This window comes from Anomaloglossus baeobatrachus, chromosome 1, assembly GCF_048569485.1.
Source record: "Anomaloglossus baeobatrachus isolate aAnoBae1 chromosome 1, aAnoBae1.hap1, whole genome shotgun sequence".
Lineage (NCBI taxonomy): Eukaryota > Metazoa > Chordata > Amphibia > Anura > Aromobatidae > Anomaloglossus > Anomaloglossus baeobatrachus.
In genome coordinates this window covers 327,397,262-327,418,958 of record NC_134353.1, presented here as the reverse complement: position 1 = coordinate 327,418,958, position 21,697 = coordinate 327,397,262, and the positions used below count along the sequence as shown (strand labels likewise).

The following is a 21,697-nucleotide window of genomic DNA, read 5'->3' as shown; positions in this document are numbered from 1 at the left end:
CTGTGTCATAGAGGTTCAATAATCCCTCCAGCTACTTATGAAATATAGTTATAGTGTTCGTCATATTGTCTTTATTCTTCATGAATCCTCTAATTCTATGTTTAAAGTGGTATTCCTATCTCTGGATATGACATACAGAATCATGTCCTATCTTAGGAACCTGCACCTATTTCTAGAACAGGTCCTTGTTTTACACTGTATTGAATGGGGAGCTACTTATTCCTTTTCACTTTTATTTGAGATGTGTAAATAGCACTGAACAACCTGTAAGGCCTCCTTCAGATGATTGTGTCTCTGACAAGTCCATTTTCACACATACCTGAGACATGTTCACATGCATACTAACTAAAATCAATGGGGATCTTCACACCACTGTATTTTTAAATGGACCATGTGTCCCTTGGGACCACCTGCACGTCCGTGTGACCCTCACAGAAACGTCCGTTTTTTTTCCAGAAACACGGATAAAATACGGACATCACAAGGATTGCATGCATGTGATTTCTGTGAGATGCTAAATTAAATATTTTTTACGTGTTTAAGACGTGCAAAGATAGAAGACTGACCTGGGGTCCTCCCTATTTTTCATAACCAGCCAAGGTACAGAAGACAGGTGGGGGCTAGTATTAGGGTGAGAAGGCCCATGGTTATTTCTTCCTTCCCTGCCTAAAAGTAGCAGCTCACAGCCACCCCATAAGCAGTTCATACATTGGGTGTGCCAATTCTGACACTGTACCTGGCTCTTCCAGATTGCCGTGGTGCGGTTGCTACCAGGGTAATGGTTTATGGGTTGATGTCTGCTGTGTAGTGTCAGCTGGCATCAAAACCTGGTGTTAGTAACGGCGAAGCATCTATTAGAAATCCCTAGTAGTACCCACTAGATATAACATACAAAAAAGCATTTTATTTAAAAAACCACTTCTCAGCTATAGCCCTCATTCATAAATTTATTAAAAAAATAAGAAAAGTCTTGAACTTCCAATGTAATCAATAGAGATGAGCGAACCGGTCGCGGTTCGGCTCGAGGTCGGTTCGCCGAACGGGGGTCCCGTTCGAGTTCGGTTCGTCGAACGTTCGACGAACCGAACTCGAGCCAATAGGCTATAATGGGAGGCAATCACAAACACATAAAAATGCATTATAAATGTACACAAACAGTTAATAAACATTGCCATAACACTTACCGGTCCTCGCGATCCCTTCTGCACTCTGTCTCCTGCCGCTATTCCATCCGATGATCGCTGAATCCTCCCGGTGACGGCACTGCCAGCAGAGATGCAGGACCTATCGTGACGTCAAAATAGCCATGTGACCAGTCACGTGGCTATTATCTCATTGGCTACAGACTGGTCACATGACTATGACACGTCATGTAGGACCTGCGAGTGCATCTCTCCGGTACACGGTGCACAAATGTGTATCGCCGTGTACCGGCGACATGCTCTAGCACACGGTCGACTCCCCGTTCCGTTAGGGACCGGCTGACACAGCCGGTCATTAATGGAGATCACCGTTGCCATAGCAACGCAGTTAGCGGTGACGTCACCGCTAACCGCGGCTCCGAGAGCACCGTTGCTATGGTAACGCGTCTGTCAGCGTTACCGCTGTTACCGCTGACAGCCAGCACTGATCACTCACGGAGTGAAGGCTGCACGCTGCTTCCCGATTGTAGTGAGGATTGTAGTGAGGATGAGGTTCCCCAGCCCCAAGTGATGAGCTGGTGAACCTCATCCTCACTACAATCGTCACTACTACTACACTAGAAAGAAAGAAGACAGAAGAGCAGGATCGTGGAGGGCTGACAGGGGGTAATAAAGATGGAGTCTCTAATGTGTCTGTGTATTTATTTCTATTAAAGTATTTTTTCTCTGTGTGGTGTTTTTTTTTAACCCTTTATTGGAGATTCTTAATGGCCGGGTCAAACGTGCCTGACATTAAGAATCTCTGGCTTAATACTGGCTAGTAAAACAAAGCCAGTATCAACTCATGATTACCCAACAAGCCACCCGGCTCCAGGGCTGTTGGAAGAGTTGGATACAGCGCCAGATGATGGCGCTTCTATGAGAGCGCCATTTTCTGGGACGGCTGCGGACTGAAATCCGCAGCAGAGGCGCCCAGAAACCTCGGGCTAACCTGTGCTGCGGATTCCAATCCCCAGCTGCCTAGTTGTACCCGGCTGGACACAAAAATGGGGCGAAGCCCACGTCATTTGTTTTTTAATTATTTCATGAAATAAGTGAAATAATTAAAAAAAAACGGGCTTCCCTATATTTTTGGTTCCCAGCCGGGTACAAATAGGCAACTGGGGGTTGGAGGCAGCCCGTGGCTGCCTGCAGTACCTGACTAGCATACAAAAATATGGCGAAGCCCACGTCATTTTTTTGGTGGGCAAAAAAAATCTGCATACAGTCCTGGATGGAGTATGCTGAGCCTTGTAGTTCTGCAGCTGCTGTCTGCTCTTCTCCATACAGACAGACAGCAGCTGCAGAACTACAAGGTTCAGCATACTCCATCCAGGACTGTATGCAGAAGTTTTTTGCCCCCTGAAAAAATTATGTGGGCTTCGCCATATTTTTGTATGCTAGCCAGGTACAGCAGGCAGATACGGCTGCCCCCAACCCCCAGTTGCCTATTTGTACCCGGCTGGGAACCAAAAATAAAGGGAAGCCCTTTTTTTATTATTTCATGATTTCATGAAATAATTAGAAAACAAATGACGTAGGCTTCGCCCCATTTTTGTGTCCAGCCAGGTACAACTAGGCAGCTGGGGATTGGAATCCGCAGCACAGGTTGGCCTGAGCTTTCTGGGCCCCACTGCTGCGAATTGCAGTCTGCAGCCGCCTCAAAAAATGGCATTTTCATAGAAGCGCCATCTTCTGGCGCTGTATCCAACTCTTCCAGCACCTGCCTGCTATACCTGGCTAGCATACAAAAATATGGCGAAGCTCACGTCCTTTTTTTGTAGTTTTTTGGCAAAAAAAATAAAAAATGCTTCCCTGGATTTTCCATTGCCAGTGAAGGTAACACCAAGCAGTGGGGGTTAGCAGCCAGTAGCTGCTTGGATTACCCTTAGCTAGCAATACAAAAAATGCAGCGGGAGCCCATACATATTTTTTTAAATTATTTATTTAAATAACTAAAAACAAAATGGGCTTCCCTGTATTTTGATTGCTGGACATCACAGTGCTGTAAAAATAAATCTTTAAAAAAATGACGTAGCGCTCCGCGGTATTTTTGATTCTCAGCGCAGATAAAGCAGACAGCTATGGGTTGCCACCCCCATCTGCCTGCCGTTACCTTGGTTGGCAATCAAAATACAGGGAAGCCCATTAATTTTTTCTATTTAAAAAATAGTTAAAAAAAAAAATGACTTTGGGTCCCCCCATTTTTGATAGCCAGCTAGGGTAAAGCAGACGGCTGTAGCCTGAAAACCACAGCTGGCAGCTTTACCGTGGTTGGGGATCCAATGTGGAGGTCCCCTCAGGCTCTTTTTTATAATTATTTTATAAATATTAATAATTACACAATAAAAGTAGGGTCCCCCCCAAATTGGATCACCAGCAAGGTAAAGCGGACAGCTGTGGTCTGGTATTCTCAGGGTGGGAAGGTCCATAGTTATTGGGCCTTCACAGCCTAAAAATAGCAGGCTGCAGGCACCCCAGACGTGGCACATCCACTAGATGCGCCAATCCTGGCGCTTCACCCCAGCTCATCCCGTGCCCTGGTGCAGTGGCAAACAGGGTAATAAATCGGGTTGATACTAGCTGTAAAGTAACCTGAGATCAAGCCCAGCAGTTTGTGATGTCATGGCGTCTATTAGATACCCAACATCATAAACTGTCAGTACTAACAAAAAAAAAAAAAAGACAAAAGAAATTTATTTGAAAAAACAGTCCCCAAAACATTTCCTCTTTCACCAATTTATTGTAAGAAAAAAAATAAAGGGGTCCCACGACGACTCTGGACCGTCTGGAATATGGGGGGGAGACACTCAGAGAACGTATCCCCCATTTTCTAGGAGTGCGAACCCTTCATGTGAGGAGTGTGGGTGCAATGAATCTGCACTCACTCTTCTCGGGTCCACAGCAGCAGAGTCCATGTCGTAATGGTTGCTACCAAAGCTGCAATGCCCTGCTCATGAGGTAAGGGCATGCCTAATCAGGAGAACTACTGTAGAGGAAGCTCTGCTCACTGGTATATAGGTGCTCAGAGGTAATAATAGATAAAATTAGTGAGTAACCTCGGCACTCTAAATCTCCCAGACTAAGTCAGTAAGTCACAACGGATAGTAATGCAAAATCACTCTTTATTGGTCCGTATTAAGAAAAAATTTTTTTTCATAAGCATATATGTTTTTGTCCAAAACAAGTTACAAATGACGTTTCGGCCTGAGCCTTCGTCAGATTGGACTTATCTGCATGTAATCATGAAAAATGACAATAATCAGTATCACATAAGAGTGAGAGAACAATAACATAAACTCGAACAATGTAGAGGTACAATTGGGATGCAGCAAAAAAATTGTAACACAGCAAGAAATGAAACACATGATACAAATGTCATAATACAGTACAAGGACAATATAGTAATGACAAATATGGGGTCAGAGTAGGCTTAGACAGCTCTGGTACGAAAGAGATGTCAATCATAAAGTAACATGTGCAGTAGGTGTAGAGCTACAGTATGCATGGCAGAGCTAATGGGTAGACCGACCATAGAAAAAGAACGGAGAAAAAGTGGAGAAAAAGTGGAGAAAAAGTGGAGAAAAAATGGAGAAAAAGTGGAGAAAAAGTGGAGAAAAAGTGGAGAAAAAGTGGAGAAAAAGTGGAGAAAAAATGGAGAAAAAGTGGAGAAAAAGTGGAGAAAAAGTGGAGAAAAAATGGAGAAAAAGTGGAGAAAAAGTGGAGAAAAAGTGGAGAAAAAAATGGAGAAAAAGTGGAGAAAAAGTGGAGAATAAGTGGAGAATAAGTGGAGAAAAAATAGAGAATAAGTGGAGAAAAAATGGAGAAAAAGTGGAGAAAAAGTGGAGAAAAAGTGGAGAAAAAGTGGAGAAAAAAATGGAGAATAAGTGGAGAAAAAGTGGAGAATAAGTGGAGAATAAGTGGATAAAAAATGGAGAAAAAAATGGAGAAAAAATGGAGAAAAAGTGGAGAAAAAGTGGAGAAAAAGTGGAGAAAAAGTGGAGAAAAAATGAAGAAAAAAGTGGAGAAAAAGTGGAGAAAAAGTGGAGAATAAGTGGAGAAAAAGTGGAGAAAAAATGGAGAAAAAGTGGAGAAAAAGTGGAGCACCCTTTGGTGCCTTTCATGTGGCACTAAGGGGTGCTTAGCTTTGTATTTAGCGAAAAAAATGAAAAAAAAAAAGACGTAGGGTTCCCCCTAGTTTTGTAGCCAGCTAGGGTAAAGCAGACGGCTGCAGCCTGCAGACCACAGCTGGCAACCTCACCTTGGCTGGTAATCCAAAACTGAGGGCACCCCACGCTGTTATTTTAAATTAAATAAATAATTTAAAAAAAAAACACATAGGGGTCTCCCAAAATTGGATCACCAGCCAAGGTAAAGCAGACAGCTGGGGCCTGATATTCTCAGACTAGGGAGGTCCATGGTTATTGGACTCTCCCCAGCCTAAAAATAGCAGGCCGCAGCCGCCCCAGAAGTGGCGCATCCATTAGATGCGCCAATCCTGGTGCTTCGCCCCAGCTCATCCCGCGCCCTGGTGTGGTGGCAAACGGGGTAATATATGGGGTTAATACCAGATGTGTAATGTCACCTGGCATCAAGCCCTGGGGTTGGTGAGGTCAGGCGTCTATCAGATACCCGACATCACCAACCCAGTCAGTAATAAAAAAAAAATAGACGACAAACACATTTTTATTTGAAAAAACACTCCCCAAAACATTCCCTCTTTAACCAATTTATTAGAATGAAAAACAAATCCAGGTCTGGTGTAATCCAAGGGGTTGCCATGACGATCCACACTGTCCCAGTCAATGAAGAGCAGGATGTTCCCCATTGGCTGGGAGAGCAGTGCAGTGACCTGAGCTAACATCAATGGGTCAGCCCAGGTCACTGCAGGGGGGTGACAAGTGCTGCTGTCAGCGAGGTACATTACCTGCGCTGATCTCCAGCACACTGACAGCCCCTGTCACTGAGTTCAATGACCGGCGCCTTCACACCAAGTATCGCGAGAGGCCCGTGACGTCACCGCTAGGCAGTCTCGGGTCGGAAGCGAGAGAAGGTGATGTGACAAGCGGCGGCCATGGAGGACAGTGACAGCGCTGAGGTCGGGATGGCGGGACTTCATCACCGCAGGTAAGCCGAGCGGGACTGTGTGTGTGTGTGTGTGTGAGTGTGTGTGTGTGTGTGTGTGTGTGTGTGTATGCCGCGGGCAGGAGGGGGCGGAGCGAGCTGAGCGGGGAAGTGTGGGCTTCCTGCACGTAACTAGGATAAACATCGGGTTACTAACCAAAGCGCTTTGGTTGGATACCCGATGTTTATCTTGGTTACCAGCTTCTGGCAGGCTGCCAGCGATGGCTCCTGCACACTGTAGCTGTAAAAAGCCCTGCTTTTTGCTGCTAGAACCGTTCTCGAACGTATCTAGAACTATCGAGCTTTTGCAAAAAGCTCGAGTTCTAGTTCGATCTCGAACAGCCCCCAAAATCACTCGAGCCTAGAACTGGAGAACCTCGAACCGCGAACCGCGCTCAACTCTAGTAATCAAACAAATCTCAAGTAGTCTAGAAAAGCGGACCTGAAAGTCATAAAAAGAGAGAATTAAAGAAATAAAGACAGAACACAGTCCCTTGTTTACCAATTTATTCCCAAAGAACTACAGGCAGCTTTGATGTAGTCCAAAAGAGGGCCAAAGTTGATCATCTCAGTGGCCCAGCCTATGAATAACTTTCAGATAGCAAACCCCACAGGCTGGAACAGCAGCCCAGCCACTGCCGGCTCTCACACTGCGATGTGTGAGAGGGAACTGGAGTCACCTTAAAAAACTCTCAGGTCATTCACAGCAATGGCCTGGTGACGAGTAAGCCCTGCAGGTCCCGTGGGGTGCTACACTAGTAATTCTGACACAGCGCAGCGTGGGAGTCAGCAGTGGCTGCTGTTCTAACCAATGCGGTTTCTTCTCTGAATGTTCTTCATAGGTTGGGTCACTGAGTCGGGGTACGTCATGGGACGTCCATGTGGATTACATCAGAACTTCAATGCTTTTTTACTTTTTAATAAATTGGTGAATGAGGGCTAGAGTTGGGGAGTGTTTTTTTAATAAAATATTTTTTCTCTGTTTTTTTCTATTTACATCTCCTGGGTTAGTAATGGGGGTGTTTGATAGACACCTCTCCATTACTAACACCAGTGCTTGTTTCCAGCTGACACTACACAGTTTGTATCAACCCCATAAACCATTACTCCGAATGCCACTGCACCAGGGCCATCTAGAAGAGTCAGCTACAGTGCCAGCATTGGATAAACCACTTCTGGGGCAGCTGTGGGCTGGTATTTGTAGGCTGGGAGGGGCAAAATAACCATGGGTCTACCCACCCTGGTAATACCAGCCTCTAGCTGTCTTCTGTACCTTAGCTGGTTATGAAAAAAGGCGGGTCCCAAGGCTGTTTATTTCAATTATTTATTTAAATATATAAATAAATATATATATATATATATATATATATGTATATATATAAAAACACAGCATGGGATCTCCCTCTATTTCTGATAACAGCCAAGGTACAGCAGACAACTGGGGGTTGCAGGCCACATCTGCTGCTTTACCTGTGCTGGTTATGTGTGAAGACTCATATATGTGATAACAACTAGGGAATAACAAAATACATACACATAGACTGTCCCTATAAAACTTAAATACTTTATTAAATCACTTAAAGCCACAGCGTGATTACTAAATGTGCACAGGATAGATTGCTAGCCCTTAATAGCTGCACCTATCTGTGCACTGCCCAACAGTGGGGGTTGGCACCCTAAAAATGCGATATGGCGCCCCCACTCCACGACGACTTTCCCTACTGCCCCTGAAGTTCCTGCCGGAAAAAAGGTGCAGTGCCTGAGATAAGTGCAACAAACAAATTGGTGTGGCAGGTGGACAGTAGGGAGGAAAATGCAAAAACTTATCTCATTGATGTGAATAAAATGGTAATTTCAAGCCTCAACGCGTTTCTCCCAGAAGTGGGTTCCTCAGGAGACTAATAGTAAACTACAATGGTGGTTCAGGAAAACCCTCTGTAGCCTAATGGCTGATTCAAAGAGGGGATCCTGTTGATAAATAGCACACTGCAGACCCAAATAGTGCTGGTGTCCAAGGGAAAGCACCCTATTCAATGAGATCACGATTATACCCGGGGCATTTATATCTATTTATACCCCTTTTATACTTTGGTATACGCCTCTATTTGTAGTCTTATGTGCAATCTATATGTATGTACATGTGGCGTCCCTGAGGCTTCAGTTGCCACAGAGGTACTGCATCTCAGCCAGAGGTGTGGTGCCCCATCCCTAGGTAAGGAAGAGGTCATACACCGGTATGCACACAAAACACACAACACTCTCAGTTAGCAACACTCCACTGGACCGTGGTTAGGGCAAGTTGCACCTTTGATATCGCCATTGGAACGCACAGTAAGAGCCAGTCTTGGGGATGGAGTCTAGTTAGTGGGAGCAGCCTGTAGAAAGAGAGACAGTCAGAAGGAGCAGCGGAGGAGTGAAGATCTGTTGTCTGGAGCTGGTGCAGCTTGGCCCAGGCACAAGAGAGAAGGGGTCCTAGAGCCCACGGGAAGTGCACCATACATCCGTGGTCTCGTTCCACATACGACATTTTGGAGTGGACTTGGCCGCAGACGGGGATCCGGTCCCTAGACTAAAGGAGAAGAACCAACGTGCTCATCTAGTAAAATCGGAGGCTAAGGATACAGCTAGTACCGAAGCCAACTCCGCACATGAATCTGCTGGAAGGTGACCACGGGATAGAGCTTCAAGCCACCCGACAGGGTCTGCAGACACCAACTCAGGGCACTATGTGCATAGGCACGGGACAGGCAGGTGAGAAGCCAGCGCAGGAAGACGTCCAGGGAAGGAACATAAGAAGGGTGCACCGGTATTAACCTTCGAACTACCCGGGATCAACTGGAGCCCATCACAATGGAAACCCAGTACTCCAAAGGCAGTCACTGACTAGTCGTGTTACCTTGGAACCTGCTACAGTGAGTAAAAACCTTGAGACTGCATCCCTGTGTCGCTCCGTTATTCGCCTGCACCTCCAGCCCTGCACCCCCGCCATCGTTGACAACTACTCCCATTTGCCCTGGGGCTCAGCTCTACCTGTGGAGAGCTATACCAACCAAGCTGCGTCACCATCTGCCCCAGAGGTCCCATCCCGCAGCGTCGGCTATCTCTGACCGAGTACCACAGGTGGCATCACAAACTATTATCCCCACTATTATTCCTATTTAACAACACCGCCGGTGTCGCAGAACCGGGCCTTGCCACCGCGACATCCCTCTCCCCAGACAAGGAGCGGCCCGGTAACGAGTGCCCCACGATCCCGTTGCGGGTGTGTCATATACACTACAATGATATTATATATACCCTCTTCATTTTGGGATTTGTATATTTGTAAATAGACATATACAGTATATTCTTTTAAAAATTTTGATGCTGATGTCATTTGCTGTTCATTGTCCTCATCCTGTGCCATCCTTGTGTTGCTGCACTTGCACCTTATCACAATTTTTTAACCTTGTCATTTTATGTAAAGATTGATTAATACTAGTGATGAGCTAGTACGCTTGTCACTACTCGGTACTCGCACGAGTATCACTGTACTCGGGCTACTCGGCGGGTACCGAGTAATTTCGCGATACTCGTGCTGTACTCGTGGTCTTCATCCCTGCATGTTGGCGCTCTTTTGAGAGCCAGCTCTCATGCAGGGATTGGCTGGCAGACCACTGCAATGCCACAGCCCTGTTAGTTGTGGAATTGCAGTGATTGGCCGGCCTGCACAGCGTGACCGAGCCTTTATACCGGCAGGCGCGCTGTGCTCTGCACACAGCCATCTCGTATTCCCTGCTTTCCTCGCCCACAGGCACCTATGATTGGTTGCAGTGAGACACGCCCCCACTCTGAGTGACAGGTGTCTCACTGCACCCAGTGGGCGTGTGTATACTGTACAGTGAAATAAATAATTAAATAATTAAAGAAATTAATTAAAGAAACCGGTGTGCGGTCCCCCCAATTTTAATACCAGCCAGATAAAGCCATACGGCTGAAGGCTGGTATTCTCAGGATGGGGAGCCCCACGTTATGGGGAGCCCCCCAGCCTAACAATATCAGTCAGCAGCCGCCCAGAATTGCCGCATACATTAGATGCGACAGTTCTGGGACTGTACCCGGCTCTTCCCGATTTGCCCTGATTCGTTGGCAAATCGGGGTAATAAGGAGTTAATGACAGCCCATAGCTGCCACTAAATCCTAGATTAATCATGTCAGGCGTCTCCCCGAGAAACCTTCCATGATTAATCTGTAAATTTCAGTAAATAAACACACACACACCTGAAAAAATCATTTATTAGAAATAAAAAACACAAACCAATTCCCTCGTAAACAATTTAATAAGCCCCAAAAAGCCCTTCATGTCCGGCGTAATCCATGGACCTCCAGCGTCGCTTCCAGCTCTGCTGCATGCAGGTGACAGGAGCTGCAGAAGACACCGCCGCTCCTGTCAGCTTCACACAGCAATTGAGGTGAGTAGCACGATCAGCTGCTGTCAGTCAGGTAACTCACAGCCACCGCTGGATCCAGCGGTGGCCGCGGATAAGCTTAGTGACAGCTCAGCTGATCACGCTGTGTGAGTGTGCAAAATTTTGTGGCTGTAGCTGCGACGGTGCAGATGCCAATCCTGGACATACACACAAACATACATGCACACATTTAGCTTTATATATTAGATAGTTCTTCTATTTTGTATATTATCCTCTTTTTACTATCATTCTCCTGTTATTTCACCGTGTTACAATTCATTTAGTGCAATTATTTCTCTACAGGTGTTTTGCAGAAATGGGATGAGAAACATAATTAAATCTTCTTGATTAGTAATCTACAAAGAACTTTATAGACTATTAAATGTGGTCTTCCAGAGATCATAAAATGTGCCTGATTTCCTTTGTAGTTTGCAATTGTAATTAATATGCTCCTTAGGTATCACGAGGGTTCTGCATATCATGCATATATTTCTTTTATTTACAATGTGTTCTTAATTAAATAATAGAAAAATATGATAGCAATATACAGAGACACAGTTATAGAGCTGAATAACTCTTCCGACTTATCATCTGCAGGAGCTTGGCTACTTGACTATTCCTTATCTACAGAAGTACCAACATGCAGCTCTAAAACTGTTAGATTGTCATAATTCACATTAGTCTCTGTCCCTAATGAGGCTCCCAAATCACTTTTCCATATTTAAAAAACATGTAAATTTCATAAGAAGAGAAAACAATCTCTTAGCACATTTTTAGAACTTGAAAGGAAACCAGAGAACCCAAATCATGTTGTTGATCAGAACAAATCCAAGACCCCAGCTATTTCAGCCACCGTGCTGCCTACCTTCTTACATTATCATGACTGCAGGTCCCCATTTTTTGTTAGAATTAATGTTGGGCTTTAGAACATGCAGAATAGACGACTAGGGCACCGATGAGGCATCTCTGAAGAGGGAGGTCCGTTATAGGTTGATCTGGTCCCTATCTTCCTCCGAGGTCCTGAAAAAAATGAAAAATATTCATAAGTCATAAAATTGGTGGGAGGGCACTGTTGTGGCTAACCAGGAGACTAATTTTTATGTTTGAAACAGGGAATCCCATTCAGATGTCATTTTATAGGCAATTTAAAGGGAAAGCAAATATATGTAACAGGTGGGTTTAGTGATTAATTGACTGTTTGCTGGTGCTCTGTAGGTAATACATGGGCCAGACGACTTGTATATGCAGCCAGTTCAGATGCACAGGGACCTTTTGAGTAATGGATGCCATGTCGCAAAGCTGATCTGTGCCAATAGTACATGCTTAGTACTTATCTAGTTAAGTTTCTAAGGCTATGTGCGCACTTTGCGTCTTCCTAGTTGCAGTTCAAAATGCATATTTTGGAAGAAATTGCTTTTGCCAAAGTTGCTTTTGACCATCAAAACGCGGTAAATACGCGTCTGTATTTACCTCGTTTTAGCTGTGTTTTTAGCGCTTTTTACTTGCTTTTTCATTGCCTAAAGTCAGATGCGTTTTGAACACAAAGACACAACAAAACAAAGTTTTAACCTACAAACACTATGAAAAAAGGGGAAAAAAAAGGAAAGACATATAATTATTTAAATCATAATGAATATAGTTATATTTAATGAAATTATAGCGGTTTAATACTATTTTTGCCAAAATTATCATTAATTAAATAATTTTCTTTATTTTAATTGTCGGACTATGTGTGTGTGTAAAGGGACATATTATTCCATTATTTTGAAGTCAGAAAAGCATGCGTTTTGGTAGTCCAAAACGCCTTGTTTCTGCAGCTAAAAAGCAGGTAAAACGCTTGAATTTTGATGTTTATTGCTTTTTGCTACTTCTCATTGACTTCAGTGTTAGCAAAACGCACCACAAATGGCAAAAACAATTGACATGCTGCTTCTTTGAACGCAGGGTTTTTGCCATAAATTATGCAAATTAAATGCTGCGTTTGGAAATGCAAAGTGCGGACTAGAAATCCCCAATTTCCATAGACTTTGCTGGAAACGGTCAAAACGGACCTAAAAAGCACCTGAAACGCAGGTGAAAACGGAAAGTGCGCACATAGCCTTATAGAGGACACTGCTATATTCACTCACATTGCCAAGAAGTTTCTCCTTCAAGCACCAGGTTTTTGCTAAAGAATCTGATAGCAGCATGGTGTAGCGGCAGAGACCGTGATTCCAACAGTGTATCGCTTACTGAGTTACTTGCTGCAGTTTTTATTAAAAACAGTTATATGTTTCATGTCTACCAGTTCTCAGAATGCTGAGCTCTTTATAACCCCACCCACACTCCTGAATTTCTCATGAGCGGTGAAATCCGTAACTCAGTGACATCACCGCTCGCTAGAGATTCCAGGCTGGAATCCAAACTGTATCTGGACCCGTGCACAAACGTTTATTAAAGTCCTTGTTCGATTCCGAGACCCGGCACCCGGTGTTCGGTATGAACTTTACAGGTTGCATACATATTTGTATGGCAAAATAAAGCCTAACATTTACAAAAAAATAGAGTTTATATATCTACAGTATGTATAGGAAAAAAAAAATCTTTCAATCTGAACATGTGCATATCAAAATTTCATTCGCTAAATGAGTTGAATTGCAAACGTTACAGAGTGCAGCAGTCTCTGATCTTTTTAGGCCACATGGGAGTTTTCTTTTACCTCAGTATTTGCATGGCCATGTACACACGGTGTGTAGTTGGGAAGTTTTTTACCTCAGTATTTGTAAGACCATGTGAACACGGTGTGTATTTAGGCAGTTTTTACCTCAGTATCTATAAAGCCACGTGCACATGGTGAGTATTTGGGGAGCTTCTTACCTCAGTATTTGTAAGACCACGTGCACACGGTGTGTATTTAGGCAGTTTTTACCTCAGTATCTGTAAAGCCACGTGCACATGGTGAGTATTTGGGGAGCTTTTTACCTCAGTATTTGTAAGGCCCCGTGCACATGATGAGCATTTGGAGAGTTTTTTACCTCAGTATTTGTAAGACCACATGCACACGGTGTGTATTTGGGGAGCTTTTTACCTCAGTATTTGTAAGGCCATGTGTATACATTGAGTATTTAGGGAGTTTTTTACCTCAGGATTTGGAAGGCCACAAGCACACGGTGAGTATTTGGGGAGGTTTTTTTACCTCAGAATTTGTAAACCAAAGCCAGGAGTGGAACATTCAGAGGAAAAGTATAATAGAAACATGGCACCACAACTCCTGGTTTTGACTTCCAAATACTGAGGTAAAACTCACCAAATACTCAAAGTGTGTATGTGTCTTCAGTATTTTCACACATAGTATCCATTTTTTTGTGTGCTCTTTGGTAACATTTCTTTGCATATTAACATATTAACAAAACAATTCTCATAATAACAGCTTTAGTTATGAGCACCAGATCTGCCATGGTAAGGCAAAGGTGGTGCCAGCACTACTCATCATGACGATAAAGTACAAGAGGACAAGAGTAAAGTGCAAAAAATACATATGCTTTATTAGGACGTACACAACACAGAGTAATTAAAATGGTGGTACACAACCATAAAACAAGGAGGGACTGATTGCCAAAGTCCAAGTATAACAGAGAGGGCAGCCACCTACAGTGTGTCAATCTGTAGAGTACACTATTGTGGAAAATTAGGGGCTGTCACAGAAATAGTTCAGGGTATTGAGGCAAATAAGTAATAAAGAGCTAGGACACTGGGAGGGGGGCGGCACAAGCTGTAAATCCCCTGTAGAAACTCCAAAGGAGGGGGACAAGTATTAGTGGAGCCAAGCCTGGGGTCACAAAATAGTAGTACAATTGTGAGGAGAGAACCAGACAGTAAGGGTACATATAATACTATCCTCGGTCTCTTACCTAAAGTGCTAGTGCAGTGAGATATTCAGGATAATGCTCCAAGTTCAGCCAGCCCAAAGAGTGTCCAAAAGCTCAGTGTAGTCCCTGAATAGCGCCCAGGATCTCCATCCGACGCGCGTTTCGCGGGGTCAAGCTTTCTCAAGGTGGGGAGCCAGAGTCATATATATGTATACATTGAGTATTTGGGGAGTTTTTTACCTCAGTATTTGGAAGGCCACAAGCACACGGTGAGTATTTGGGGAGGTTTTTTTACCTCAGAATTTGTAAACCAATGCCAGGAGTGGAACATTCAGAGGAAAAGTATAATAGAAACATGGCACCACAACTTCTGGTTTTGACTTACAAATACTGAGGTAAAACTCACCAAATACTCAAAGTGTGTATGTGCCTTCAGTATTTTCACACATAGTATCCATTTTTTTGTGTGCTCTTTGGTAACATTTCTTTACATATGTAATATGAGCCTAAGCATGTGCATATTTCATATATACGTATATGCAGGAGGAACATGATGGAGGGGTGAAGCAGATGCACATTCTGCACATTCTGCATAGTGGCCCTTGACTGTCAATGTCTGTCCCTGAGGCAATCTGAGTCCAGACATTTGTTATCATATAGAGGAAGCTGAAAAAACATCAATTTTATATTAGAGGAATTGATCACTAAAGACATTTTTTTTCTTAATGTAAATAATAATCAGATTGAATTACTGGAAGTCATATGAGGGTTCCAAACAATCTCAATTTAAGCCCCTTTTTGACAGAATGGATACAGCTTTAGGCTATGTGCGCACGTTGCGTACTAGCCCTGCAGAAATTTCTGCAGCGATCTGAAGAGCACACGTGCGCTTCAAATCGCTGCAGAAAATGTCCGTAGAGAAAAAAAAAAAAGCCGATTCCATGTGCTCTGCCTGCAGCTCCTGCCATAGACAGAGCAGGAGCTGCCGGCAAAGTGCACGGAAGAAGTGACATGTCACTTTTTAGAACGCAGCGCTTCGGGCAACAGCCGAAGCGCTGCGCTCTAAGACGCCATGTGTGCACGGCCCCTGCACAATCTCCATAGACTGTGCAGGGGACGCAGGACGCATGCAGTTACGCTGGGCTACAAAGCGCAGCGTAACTGCATGTATTTACGCAACGTGCGCACATAGCCTTAAGCTTTTATTTCTGAGATCTGCTCTGCCATACTTATTAGATGGCTTGGCCCGATGACTTGGACGTCTGTTAGGGCTCATGCGCACATAACTGTAGAATATTCTGCAGCAATTTGACAGCACATGTGCGTGTCAAATCGCTGCAGAAACACTGTGTAATGGATGCAGTATTTTTGTTACAAAAAGCCGATTTCATGCGCTATGGCTGCTGCCCCCACCATAGATAGAGTGGGAGCTGCATCCAGAACGCAGAAATAATTGACATGCTCATTTTATGAACTCATGGATTTGGGTCAAAATTTTAGCACCCAAATTGCTGCATTCATAAAAGCATTGTGCGCACGTCTCATGCACAGTCTACATAGAGTGCAATACGCAGCGTAAATGCATGTGAGTACGCAACGTGCGCATGAGCCCTTACTTGGTCAGCTTATGACCATGAACTTTGTGAAGTGGTCTGTCAGCACCAAGCAATATTCACAGCCTTAGGCCTGCAACACACATCCGTGCCGCCGGCACGTGTTTGTCATTTCTTTATCGCTTCATTGGGGGACACAGAGACCATGGGTTGTATGCTGCTGCCACTAGGAGGTGACACTAAGCAAAAAAGGTAAACTCCTCCTATGCAGTATACACCCACCAACTGGCAATCATTCCTCAGTTTAAGCTTAGTGTCCATAGGAAGTGGACACACTTGGGGCTGCTCTCAGCCCCCCAGGTTTGTATTTTTAATATTTTGCTTTTTATTTCAGATACAGCTCGTCGGGCGACAGGGTGTAATCACTCACCCTGCTCTCCCCCCTAGAGACCGGTCACACAGAAGTGGGGTCCGGCCGCCACTTCCGTTGTCCTCTGTGTCTGTCTGGCAGGACCCTACCTCCCTAACACTCTCAAGACTGTTTGGGGGGCATCCGCACAGAGGGACAGGCGGATGGTCCTTGCCCCCCTCCCCCTGCACGCTCGCCTTCCACAGCCGGCCTGATCAGGGAGGGGAGACGAAAAATCATACAGGACGAGATACCCGTCTCCCTATATCTTTCCCAGGAGGCCAGGATCAAGGAGGACTATCAGCCGTTGGGACAGGTACCCTCACTGTTCTCTGGGTCATGGGGGGCTCCGTTTAAAAAATAAATAAATAAATAAATAAAAAAAAGGATGATCCATAGGATTAGCTTACCCCGGGTCACTTCCCCTCTAGGCAGGCAGTGCGCTCGCCCTCCCTCCCGTCCTCGGCGCTGTCCACCGGCTTCCCCTGCGGCCTCACCTCTAATTTAGCCCCCGGCTTCTCTCCGGCTTAGCTCCCGTCTGGCCACGCCCCCTCTCGGCCAGCCTATTGCGCGAGTCCTTGCTCCCCAGCAGGCCCGCCCGCTCCAGGAGCCAATCAAAGCAGGCATCTGCGCGCCCTTTTCAGCCATTCACGGGCCCTCTCTCTCCCAGCCAATCCCTACAGTTTTTTCTTCTGCTGCGCGCCGGTTTTGCGCGCTCTTTTCCTGCTCCTCCCCCGGCCTGGACACCCTCAGCAGTGCTATCACAGCCCTGCGGTCTCTCTGTGCGGTGGCAGCGTCCCACGTGCAGCCACCGGCCTCATATTCCTGCAACTCCTCGGAGCCCCCACCTCTGCTCCCTCAGCCTGCAGTCTGAAACAGGACACAGCGCCAGCACACACAGGACTGGGTAAGCCCTGCCACTGGGAGGCAGCTCCTTCCCCTGTACCTCATCTACCTGGCATCCTCCGGTCTGTTTCCTTCTCTTTCCTCTCTCCCTTCTGTCCCATGTCCAGCACAAGAGCGTCCCGCTCTCAGACACAGGCCATAGTCCTACACTTCACCTGCACCTCTTGTTTAAAGAAGTTTCCTCAGGGCTGTCCTCCCTCATCTGCCAAGCCTGCAGCACCCCTAGCATGACTACTTCGGAGCCCCCCACCGCCCGTAAAGAGGACTCGGCCCCCACACCTGAGTGGGCTGCAGCTCTCTCACAGTCCGTGGACAACCTAACTAAGGTATCTCAAACCTTGTTTCAGCCATAGAGCGCCTGCCCGCCTCCACCTCTGGAGCCCCCCCGGTGACCCAGAGCGAGTCTGAGCCCGCAGCGCTACTAGCCCGGCAGGGCCGGACGCACAAGAGGTCTAGGAAGCGGTCCTTCTCGGGATCGTCCTCCAGCTCTCCTAACCCCTCTACGGCCTCCAGAGCAATACGCTCTCTATCTCCTACCTCATCTGCGGACCAGGACCCAGATTCTGACTCCTATCTGGACTCTGAACATATCTCCAAGCTGACCAGTATGATGGACAGTCTGGTTATTGCCGTCAACCAGACCTTAGAGGTGAAGGATGTAGATCCGACTCCTACCAGCCAGTCGGTCCCTTTCAAAAGGGGCCAAGAAACTGCCAAGAAGCTTTGGCAACCATAGAGAATTTGAGGACATTTTCTCTAGACAGTGGGAACATCCCGACAAGCGTTTCCAGAAGCGCAAGCGGGCACAGGTCCTTTACCCTTTTGCATCGGAACTTCTTCAGAAGTGGTCAGCGTCTCCTTCAGTGGATCCTCCGATCTCCCGACTTTCATCTAGTACCACCTTGCCGCTCTCTGATGGCGCCTCCCTTAAAGACCCCTCGGACAGGACCATAGAATCCCTTGCCAAGTCGGCCTTTAAAGCCTCCGGCTCCGCCATCACTCCAGCCTTTGCATCCACCTGGGTCTCCAAGGCTGTTTCCGCCTGGGCAAAGCTTCTTCGGCATGGTATCCTGGCTGAAGCTCCCGGCCCCGAGCTGGCAGATCTGGCAGATCAGATCGCCCATGCCGGAAAGTATCTAGTTGCTGCGTCCCTCGACTCCGCTGCTTCTGCAGCCCTGGCAGCTGGCAACATTGCTGCAATCCGCAGAGCCTTGTGGCTTAAGGCGTGGAACGCGGACTCAGCATCCAAAAAGTCTCTCACCAGTCTTCCATTTTTTGGTGCCAGAGTCTTCGGAGAAAAGCTGGACAAGATCATCTCTGAGGCAACAGGGGGCAAAAGTACCTTCCTTCCCCAACGAAGGGTTCCCCGTGCCCCTCTCAAACGACAGGTTTTTCCCTTTCATCCTTTTCGTCAATTTTCTGCCAACAGCAACACCCGTCAGGAGCGGTCGCCAGCACGTTAAGAGAGACGGAAGCCCTCCTTTAAGGCAACACCCCACTGGCGTTCCTGGCGTTCCCGTGGCCAGCAGTCCAAGACCTCCAGCTCCAGATCCAACAGATTCTCCTCCGCATGACTGGGCTCCCATTCCCGGATCCTCATCCAGCGTCGGCGGTCCCCTCCGGCTGTTCAGAAGCGTGTGGCTTTCCGTGATAGACGACCACTGAGTCCGAGACGTCGTCTCTCACGGCTACAAGATAGAGTTTTCTTCTCTCCCACATTCACGCTTCGTCAAGTCCAAACCCCCCAAGGATCCCTCCCTCACCAAGGGTTTCTTCGCAGCCATCCAGTCCATGCGAGATTCTGGGGTCATCACCCCCGTCCCCCCTCAAGACCGATTTCGGGGTTTTTATTCAAACCTTTTCGTTGTTCCGAAGAAGAATGGCACCGTCCGTCCCATTCTGGACCTGAAGCGACTCAACAAGCGGGTCCGTCTCCGTCGATTCCACATGGAGTCTCTGCGCTCAGTGATTGCATCCATGGAACCCGGGGAGTTCCTTTGTTCGGTGGACATCCAGGATGCCTATCTTCACATCCCGATCTTCCCAGCTCATCAGAGATTCTTACGTTTCGTGGTTCAGGATCAACACTTTCAGTTCACAGCTCTTCCATTCGGGCTCTCAACGGCTCCCAGAGTCTTCACCAAGGTGATGGCAACCGTCATGGCTATTCTTCGGACCCGGGGAATTCTAGCCATCCCGTACCTGGACGACATTCTAATCAAGGCTCCCTTGGCGTCAGAGTGCTGCGAAAGCCTCAACATCACTCTGGATACTCTAGCCCGTCTTGTCTGTTGCTCTCTTCGGTACTGCATGAGCATTCTCGGGAAAATGGTGGCGTCAATGGAAGCGGTGCCCTACAGTCAATTCCATACACGTCCTCTTCAGGGTCTCCTTCTATCAAGATGGGACAAGTCTCTTCACTCCCTGGATCACAATATTAAGAAGAAGAAAAAATGGAGCTTACAAGGCTATTGCAAAAATATCCAAATTTTTATTATACAAAATTCATATTATATTAAAATCGTTACGATCAATATAGAAAAGGTACATATACGGTGCTTACATAAGGAAAAAGGTGAATTACCACACATAAATGGGAGAGCAAAGGTGATAACACCCCAAATAAGCATAAAGGGACAAAGGGTCATAAGTGAATATAAATGGCTGGCTAGTGACTATGGCATCTCTGTCTTGATAATAACCATATTTCTGTGTCGCCCCATCAGCATAAATCTATAAGGCAGGACAGAGATTTGCCAAATATCAAGCTAAGCATAACAAAAAGTCACAGAATGACCAACAAATATGGCGCCCTCACCCTGGCTGAACACATGAAGTAGTGTAGCCAAATCGGCATATGTCCGTTATATGCCGGATAGGGATCGCCGAAAAAAGGCCAGTCACATGAAAAGGACCCTAAGAACCCATAACTTACACATGGTTAAGAAGAGGGGCAAGCACCAGAGCGTCCCAGGACAGTGCCCAGTCGCGCTCCCTCCACGAGTCAGAGAGTCACTGGAATGGTGGAAACGCTCTCCCCTCATCCTCCAAGGGAGATTATTTCTTCCCCTTCGATAGAAGGTCATCACAACAGACGCCAGCCTACTAGGCTGGGGAGCCACATTCCAAGACCTTACAGTTCAGGGTCGCTGGACCGAGCCGGAAACGAACCTTCCCATAAACATTTTGGAACTCAGGTCAGTTCGCTTGGCTCTCCTACACTGGGAGACCCTGCTCCTAGGACACCCAATTCGGGTACAGTCCGACAATGCGACAACTGTGGCCAAATAAACCACAAAGGCGGAACACGCAGCCGAGCGGCAATGAAGGAGGTGTCTCAGATCCTCAACTGGACCGAACAGAACATCCCAGCGATCTCAGTGGTCCACATTCCGGGAGTAGACAATTGGGCCGCCGACTTCCACAGCCGAGAAGGACTCGACGCGGGAGAGTGGTCCCTCAATCCCAGCATCTTCCAGCAGATCTATTCCAGGTGGGGGACCCCCGACGTGGATCTCCTAGCCTCCAGGTGGAACCACAAAGTGCCCCAGTTTGTGTCCAGAGCAAGAGATCCACTGGCGCTCGCAACGGACGCCCTAGCGATCCCTTGGTCGCAGTTCTCTCTGCTGTACCTCTTTCCTCCGCTTCCGCTCATCCCCAAATTAGTCAAGAAGATCAAATCAGAAGGAGTCCCGGTGATTCTCGTGGCCCCGGATTGGCCCCGTCGTCCATGGTATGCGAGAGCTCGTGCACTTTCTCGCCGACGTCCCGTGGAGACTACCAGATGTCCCGGACCTTCTCACTCAGGGACCATTCCTCCACCAGAATTCACAGTCGCTCAAATTAACGGCATGGCTGTTGAAGCCGCAGTACTAACTTCCTCAGGATTCTCAGAAAGAGTCGTCCAGACAATGATTAGAGCACGGAAACCTTCCTCCTCCCGCATCTACCACCGTACGTGGAAGGCCTACTTCCGCTGGTGTGAAGCTAAGCAGGTCGCAGCCATGACCTTCTCCTTACCAGTTCTGTTGTCTTTCCTGCAGTCTGGTCTGGATGCGGGGTTGGCACTCAGCTCTCTTAAAGGGCAAGTGTCTGCTCATTCCATTCTCATCCAGAAGAGGATTGCCTCTCGCTCACAGGTTCGCACATTCATCCAAGGGGCCGCTCATTCTGTTCCCCCCGTTCAGCCTCCAGTGGAGCCCTGGGACCTCAACTTAGTTCTGTCCGT

General features: G+C 46.7%; 1 protein-coding gene and 1 long non-coding RNA gene across 2 annotated transcripts in view; one reads left to right on the top strand and one right to left on the bottom strand.

Moving 5' to 3' along the window:
• Positions 1–21,697, top strand: part of ARHGAP24 (Rho GTPase activating protein 24) — a 1,297,893-nt gene that overhangs the window by 333,649 nt on the left and 942,547 nt on the right. The window lies entirely within an intron of this gene.
• LOC142312922 (uncharacterized) overlaps positions 1–21,697 on the bottom strand; it is a 203,874-nt gene that overhangs the window by 178,224 nt on the left and 3,953 nt on the right. Inside the window, exon 2 of the long non-coding RNA XR_012754395.1 lies at positions 11,619–11,773. This is a non-coding gene — a long non-coding RNA (uncharacterized LOC142312922). The remainder of the gene's footprint in view (positions 1–11,618; positions 11,774–21,697) is intronic.